This window comes from Anser cygnoides, chromosome 3, assembly GCF_040182565.1.
Source record: "Anser cygnoides isolate HZ-2024a breed goose chromosome 3, Taihu_goose_T2T_genome, whole genome shotgun sequence".
Taxonomy (NCBI): Eukaryota; Metazoa; Chordata; class Aves; order Anseriformes; family Anatidae; genus Anser; species Anser cygnoides.
This window is the reverse complement of record NC_089875.1, coordinates 91,588,101-91,595,205: the sequence shown is the minus strand read 5'-3', so window position 1 is coordinate 91,595,205 and position 7,105 is coordinate 91,588,101.

Below are 7,105 nucleotides of genomic sequence, written 5' to 3'. Positions count from 1 at the left end.
TGGTCAACCAGCAGATGTAAAGGTCACAAGAGATATCCTATATGCTTCCACTCCACTGGTTATAGCTAACATTTTAAAAATTGTTTTGCCTTTTACCACCCCTCTGGACTTTGTTGTTGTAGTGGGTTAGACCTAGAATAGAATTGAGGCACACCTGACTTCTAGTCCTGGTACTGGCACTTTCTGACTGTTTTGACATGGCTCGTTTAACCTCGCTCTGTTTGGTTTCTGTGTTCATATAATGGGAGGTCATATTATCTATTTTTAGTGGGTACTTTTGGTTCAAATTCATTGTATAACATTATAAACAAACAAAACAACATAGATGCTAAACTTTATTGTTATGCAAATAAGTATCATGGCTAGATTGAAAAAGTTAAGAAAAAGAATGATATCAAATGAAGGAGCCGCATATAACTTATGATTTGCATGGTCCTGATCCTAGCTTACACAACTTTCTAAGCAAATGTATGAATTTTAATCAGAATGATTATAATTTTTAGTATAAAGAAAGAAGTATCTTTGCTGCAGAACTCTCTAAGATCCATTAAGAAATAACACAGGAGATAATTCTTTATCAAGTTCAGTAGATTACCTCTTCCTGATAAAAGACTTCTCTATTGATTTCTTGCCTATTAAACTCCACGGGGTCTTTCCAGAAGAAAGACATGCTTTTAACTAATAGCATTACAACATCACTTCCACCTTCTCTGTCAATAATAACACACAACAAAACAAATCATCTGCATTGGAACTTCTGTTATGGAATAGGAAATGACTTTGTTCACCTTCATGTTGATGGGCAAAGGTCATTCAAAATGGAAAACTAATCCAAATTTTAGTTATTTTCATATACATCCCACTTCATTTGAAAATGGGTTCTCTGTTCTGAATGCGTTTGGTATCCTTCATTCAGTGTTGTGTTTCTACAGCTGTTTTTTAGTCCACTGACATCAAACATAAGAAAAATACCATCAATAGCATCACCAGTCTTTCTTATGATCAAAACATTTAATTCCACTCTGTACCCCAAATGGAGATGTTAGGAGCTGCTGAGTGTAACACGTTTGTGTAGAAGTTAGACTTCATGAAAAACCCTTTTTCATGTCAGGTGCCCTCTTTTCCATAATGTTACAAATTCAATCATCCAGCTGAAAATACACATGATATCAAGTTGTTTAAATAATAATAATAATAATAATAATAAGGCTTACATGTGCAGGACTGAATCCTGACATGATAAGAATTAAATTTAATTTCTTTGCTATTAACCATCCAGTGGAAGAGAGTGACTCACTAAGTCCTTTAACAATCCAAGAGCGTAGAAAATCAATGTTGTCTACGTGAACATGTCTATTTGCATGACTCTAACAGATTCCATCTAAGACCCTGAAGGAATTTTACAAACAGAAATAAACCACAACAGTAAAATAATGTGTCAGGGAGGTGCATTTTATCTCGGTTTCATGGATGGAAAAACTTAGGGAAACTGCTGTGTCAAAGATCAGACAATGCATCGATAGTAAAGCCAACACAGAAGATTCGAGTCCCAATGTGTGTTAGAATTGTAATTTTCAAATTCATAGCATGACCAATTAGGTTGTGAAGAGGTCGACTTGCTGAATAATGCTATGATGTTGCATTTTATCATTTTCTAACTACAAGTTGTCAGGACTCCTGTCTTCCATGCTGGAGATGCTTACTTTCTGAAGAGTTTGAAAGATTGTTTAAGTCAGAAAAATATGCTGAAGAACTTGTCATGAGGTAACAGTAGCTGGTGGACATAAAACTATTTTTATGTGGTAGGGACATTTTTCTTGTTCTTTTCTCATTTGTCTGAGCCTCACACAGGCTCTGGAGGTCATGTTACAAAAGGGAGGTGATGGTTAGGTGATAAGGAGGAAACCTCTTCTACAAATGTTTGTTTGATCCATTAGGATTAGGTTGAAAAAGGAAGTTCAAACAGTATTCACTCTATCAAGGCTATTTTAATAACCTTCCTAGTCTTTTTCTTAATGGTTTCTCAGCTTTTTAATTGTTGGCTTGGGGATTTTATTGCTGGAATCATTTTGGTAGAGACAGGGATGAAGAGAAGGAAGATGTCAATGGAAATGATGTTACAGTGCTGTATTGACTCTAGTTGCTGTACTGGACACTTTTTTTTTGCTGAACTGAGGCCAAAGAGAATCCATTTGTAGGGTATGATCTTTATCTTTTGACAAGCAGCTACACTGCTGCCAATATCAATTTGAATGTTAGCATATGCTTTTGTACTTAATATCTTTATCTATACGCTCAGCTACTTAAACTTAGATATTTTTTCACTGTATGTGGGTCCTTTGAAACATCCAAGCAATCCTCTTGTGCCAGACAGCATATAATTACTGTGATCACAGGATACAAGTCAAGGGGCATCTAAACAACCTCAGCATTTCAGCCGTAGCATTTGGGAAGCCCTTCCCAACCAAAGGTGAGGAAGTCGGTGTGGCTGCATCAGGGCAAAGCAGCTATGAATGAGGGCCAGGGTGCGCAGTCAGACCATCTCAGAGGAGGGGAGACATCCTCACACAAGCACACGAAAGGCTGCAGCTTCCATGTGACCTTTCACTTCTGCATTAGGAAAGCAAACTCTCTCCCGACTGGAGGTCCTGCAAGTACTTTGGTCACTGGTGACAAGGAGTCACCTTACAAGACTTTACAACCAGTCTAGGTGGGAGATACTTTTCTCCACCTCCCTCTCTGCTAAGTGATCGGTCACTAACATCCTTCTCATCCCTCATTCCTCCTTTGTCTCTTCCTTCAGGGTTCTTTCATGTCTTTCTTACTAAAGTTTTGTAGTCTTGTAATCAAACGTACCTTAAGCAAAAGTCAGCAAAAATATGTCTCTGTGTAGGAAAAACACTTCTGCAAAGTACAGTAAGGCTGGTGAAGCTTAACCATGCCTTCCCACAGTGAATGAATTCTATGAACTGAAAAGTGGTGAGCTTGGGCAGCAGTGGATTAGATGGATGAAGCAAAGAATTTGATTGTTATGAGTGCACTGCCTGCTGAAAGGCCTCGGCAGTTCTCTTTTAGCAGCTCATAGTTCCTGCAGCCTGTGTACCTGGTAAGTAGAGAGGAGGATCTAGGGGATGCTAAGTGTAGTTTACTGTTACTGCAGAAATGCATTTAGATATTCACTGGTGCTTCTCATACATCAAAGTCAAGTAAACGACATACAGATCAGTGAATTATGTCCTCAGAAACTATGTGGATTTAGATTACCATTAATCACAAGCATTTGCTTACCTGGCATCGTGTTATACTTCCAACCACAATCTCAGCAGCTGTGATGTGTCATACAGCCTCTCATGATTAAGGAGGAGAATCCCTTAATCCGGATTTTAACCTCACATTTTTTTCTCTTCCCCCTTCTTTAGTGCTCAGCCTCTCTTGCTTGCCCTCCTGATTCTCCGCTTTCTTCCATCACAGATTTTGTTCTTCCTCCAGCCTCCGTATAGGACTTGACCTGGCACTGCCATGGGAACAGCCGGGGCTAGGAGTGGGGCAGTCCCACCCAGGTGGCAATTCCAGCTCTGGGGAATAAGGTACATGTTGCATGGGGAGGGAACTGAAAGTCGTGGAACTAGCGGGATGTTTTCATACAGCCCCCCCTGTTCGTAGCAGTATCCTTTTCTCTAGTCCCTTCTCTCTCTTGACTATTTTGTTTGTAACAATCTCAGAAAATGTGGTGAGTTTCATTATGGCCTCTTTTTCCTAGGGGGGGTTCACAAGGTGGTATTTTGTGATGAATGGCCATCCAAGGTGCTCTGCAATTCACTACAATAGTTTTTCTATTAATAGGTCTTCTAGTTGCAGCTTTTCAACAGGGCAATCCTTAGAATATAGGACTAGAAGAGACCCTGAGTTATTAAATGCAACCTCCCATAACAGAGACCACACCAGCTAGGAGGTGATGAAGGTGTGAATAAAACCCAGGTCACTGCCCACCAGAGTGGGATCGAAGCTTTTAGCCACATGATGACCATGGAAAATGTTACTCATGAATGCATGGTATGCGATGATAATTTAATACATGCAGTCGCTCTTTGCAGTATATGATGAAGTCATTTAGGGGATGCAAATAGATGTTGAACAGGACCAAGACAATGTGTATGTTGACACTGAACATCTATACATAATGTGTTAATTCGTGGATGTAGAGTTTCCAACAGCTTTCATTAGCTGCATTTCTACAAACTAGTTGCTTTCCTTTTTATTTCAGCTTCTGTGAAACTCAGGGAGAAAGGATTATCCATCAACACCAATAAATTAAATAAAACTATAAGAATGGGTAAAAGCTTTCTTTAAGTGAATAGACGGTCGTCAGAGACTTTAATGAACAGAGGTCTAATGAAAGAACTGAAGACTCGTCCACTTACTGTAGGACTGAACTCAGTTTTGTGGGGAGAGCAGCCACTTTTTCTCTTACTTCTGCACACTGCCTGATAGACCGCAGAACACCATGTTCCTGCATAAAAGTAAGGAAAATAAGCAGTGACCATACAGCATAATGGAGGTGGGTATTTGAAGGGAACTCATAGTGCATTTGGTCAGAACTGGCAAAGCCAGCAGCTGCGTGGTGTAGGCAGCAAAAGCCTGAGTCGGAGCCCAGGTTGCCTTTGGTGGCAGCTGTTCTACACGCTCTGCAGTTTTGCTTTTTACTTCAGTTTCTCAGTTTATCAATGACGGCTTTGAAGATCCATTTACATAGCCCAGTTGATAAACGTCTCTATTATTATGGAGAAAAAAAATTGAAAGTCTGCATTCAGTAAATTACGAAGTACTGTGAGTCTGTTTTGTCATACTCTGGTTTTGTGGTTAGAAAGTAAGTTCTGGTAGCTAGAGAAGTGTTACAAAACAGCCCAATTAAGCAATCGTGTTAGATGACTGCAGGCAGAGAGACCAATTCCTGTTTAGATTTAGTTAAGTACGGATGGTGAAAGAATAATATTAGCTTAAGTTTTCTTGGTTTTCTTCCTCTAGTAATGTAGTGACTTCAGACCACAGGAAAAAAAGGGGCACTACTTCTGTCATGTCAAGAAAACAATACTTTTCTGTCCTTCTTATGCTGTGGCACCCACAGCTGCCCACAGTACTGAGGTGAGGCCACACTAGTGAAGAGTGGAGTGGGACATTCACTTCCCTCAGCCACCTAAATTGGGATACTCTTATGTGTCTGTATTCCTTGTACACACAGGCCCAGCACAGCCATCTCCCATCCCTTCCCTTCTGTGTGTAGTCTTTGGTGTGAAGGCCATTTTAGGGATAGGGGAGGTACATGGTGCATCCCAGTGCACTAGTTCCCAGGCAGTCCAGATCAAGGACCTCTTCTGGGAATGCCGTGACTCGCTTCTAGCCCTTACAGCTGAATTTTCTCATGAAAAATTGAGATGTCAATGAGAAAATAAGGATTTGGGGGACATGAGGGAAGGTGTGATGAATGCTGCGACCTCACTCTGACATGGAGATAATACATGAGCAAGCAGAGGATGTGACTGGCCTTACGAGCCTGGAAATGTTCCTGCGACCCACAGGACAGACATAACCCTGGTCTGTTGTTAGGATTTCAATTTATCCCTAGCCCGAGGTCAGACTGTCTGAATCTGTTCAGTTACAATGCCCTTGGATGACAGCCTGACTTACTGAAATCAGCTGAACAGCTCCAGTCCTCAACAGGACTAGAATTTTGGACTTTATCTTATGCATTTTTTTTAAATAAATGCATATATATGTGTGTACAAAAGAAAGAAGTCAGAGATGCTGTTGTTCTGTGTTCATTGAATAACTGAACATATTTCAGTCTTGCCATCTCTCCACTCAAACCAGAAACTGAGGCCAAATATTCCTTTTATTTAAAACAATACCATGATTTTCAAAGAAGAATCACAACATGATTTTTTTTTTTTTTTGCATAAAAAATTGGTAATTAAAGTATTAAAAATACGGGTGACAATCAGAACTTTTTATTTAAAGTTATTTATAGTTAATAGTTTCTGAAGAGCAATATTTGTGTCTTGGGGGAGGCAACTATCACAGTAGCAAACTGAGACTAAGGTATGAATATTACACTTGCTGTGCCAATTGTACTAGCAGTCCTTTGTTATGAGTGGATATAAAACTGTGTCTTATAGGAAAAGACCTCACCATCTGTTTGTTATGTTCTACAGATTCACCAGTTAAAAGTGTGTAATACCAGACTGCTAAGTATCCATCTGAGTTCTCAGCCCCCTTTCTTTCCTACCTCTCTATCATTTTTACTTTATGTGAATATTCACATTACTGTTTTCACAAATGTCAACAGTAAAAAAATACGTTATTTCTCTTTTTTTATGTTTATATTAGAGATTCTGTCAGCTGTCTTGGTAACAAAATCTAAGCTCAGCACGTAACCTAAGGTAATAACCATAACTTTGAAAGACAAAGAATCAGTTTGTCATGTGAAGAATTTGCAAATGAATATCTATTGTTCACATTGTTGATTAGTGACTATGTATGAATCACCAGATGTAGAATTCAAGAGAATAGATGATATCGGTTGTCTAAGAGCACATGACATAAGTGCACTATAATTTAAAATCATGCTGTTTTTCCAGCCGGTACTCGTCTATGTAACTGAAACAAGAATATATAGTAATCACACTTCAGAAAACATGACGGTGCTGAAGGCAACAGCTTGTACATGATAGTTTTACTTTCTGCTGGGTGAATACAATTGTGCTAGTGTAAACTTCCATGTATAACTGTTATTCCTAGTGATTCCCTTGTAATTAACCAGATGAAGATACACTGAGTATCTGTGCTAAGGAATTCTAAAAAGTCTTGATTGTTAACTTCATTTTTTCACATATAAAAACAAGTGTGATATGAAAAATATATCATGGGCCTTTTAATTTATTTCTGTGTTTGAATAAATATTCAGTTAATTTAAAACCCTTAAATAATAACATTTATGGAAAAATACAAAAAAAAAGAAAAAAAAGAAGAAGAATGTGTTGCATTTTAATCCTCCTGATTCTAATTTCTGATTTCCTCCCACACATTTTTAATCATATAATATATTGAA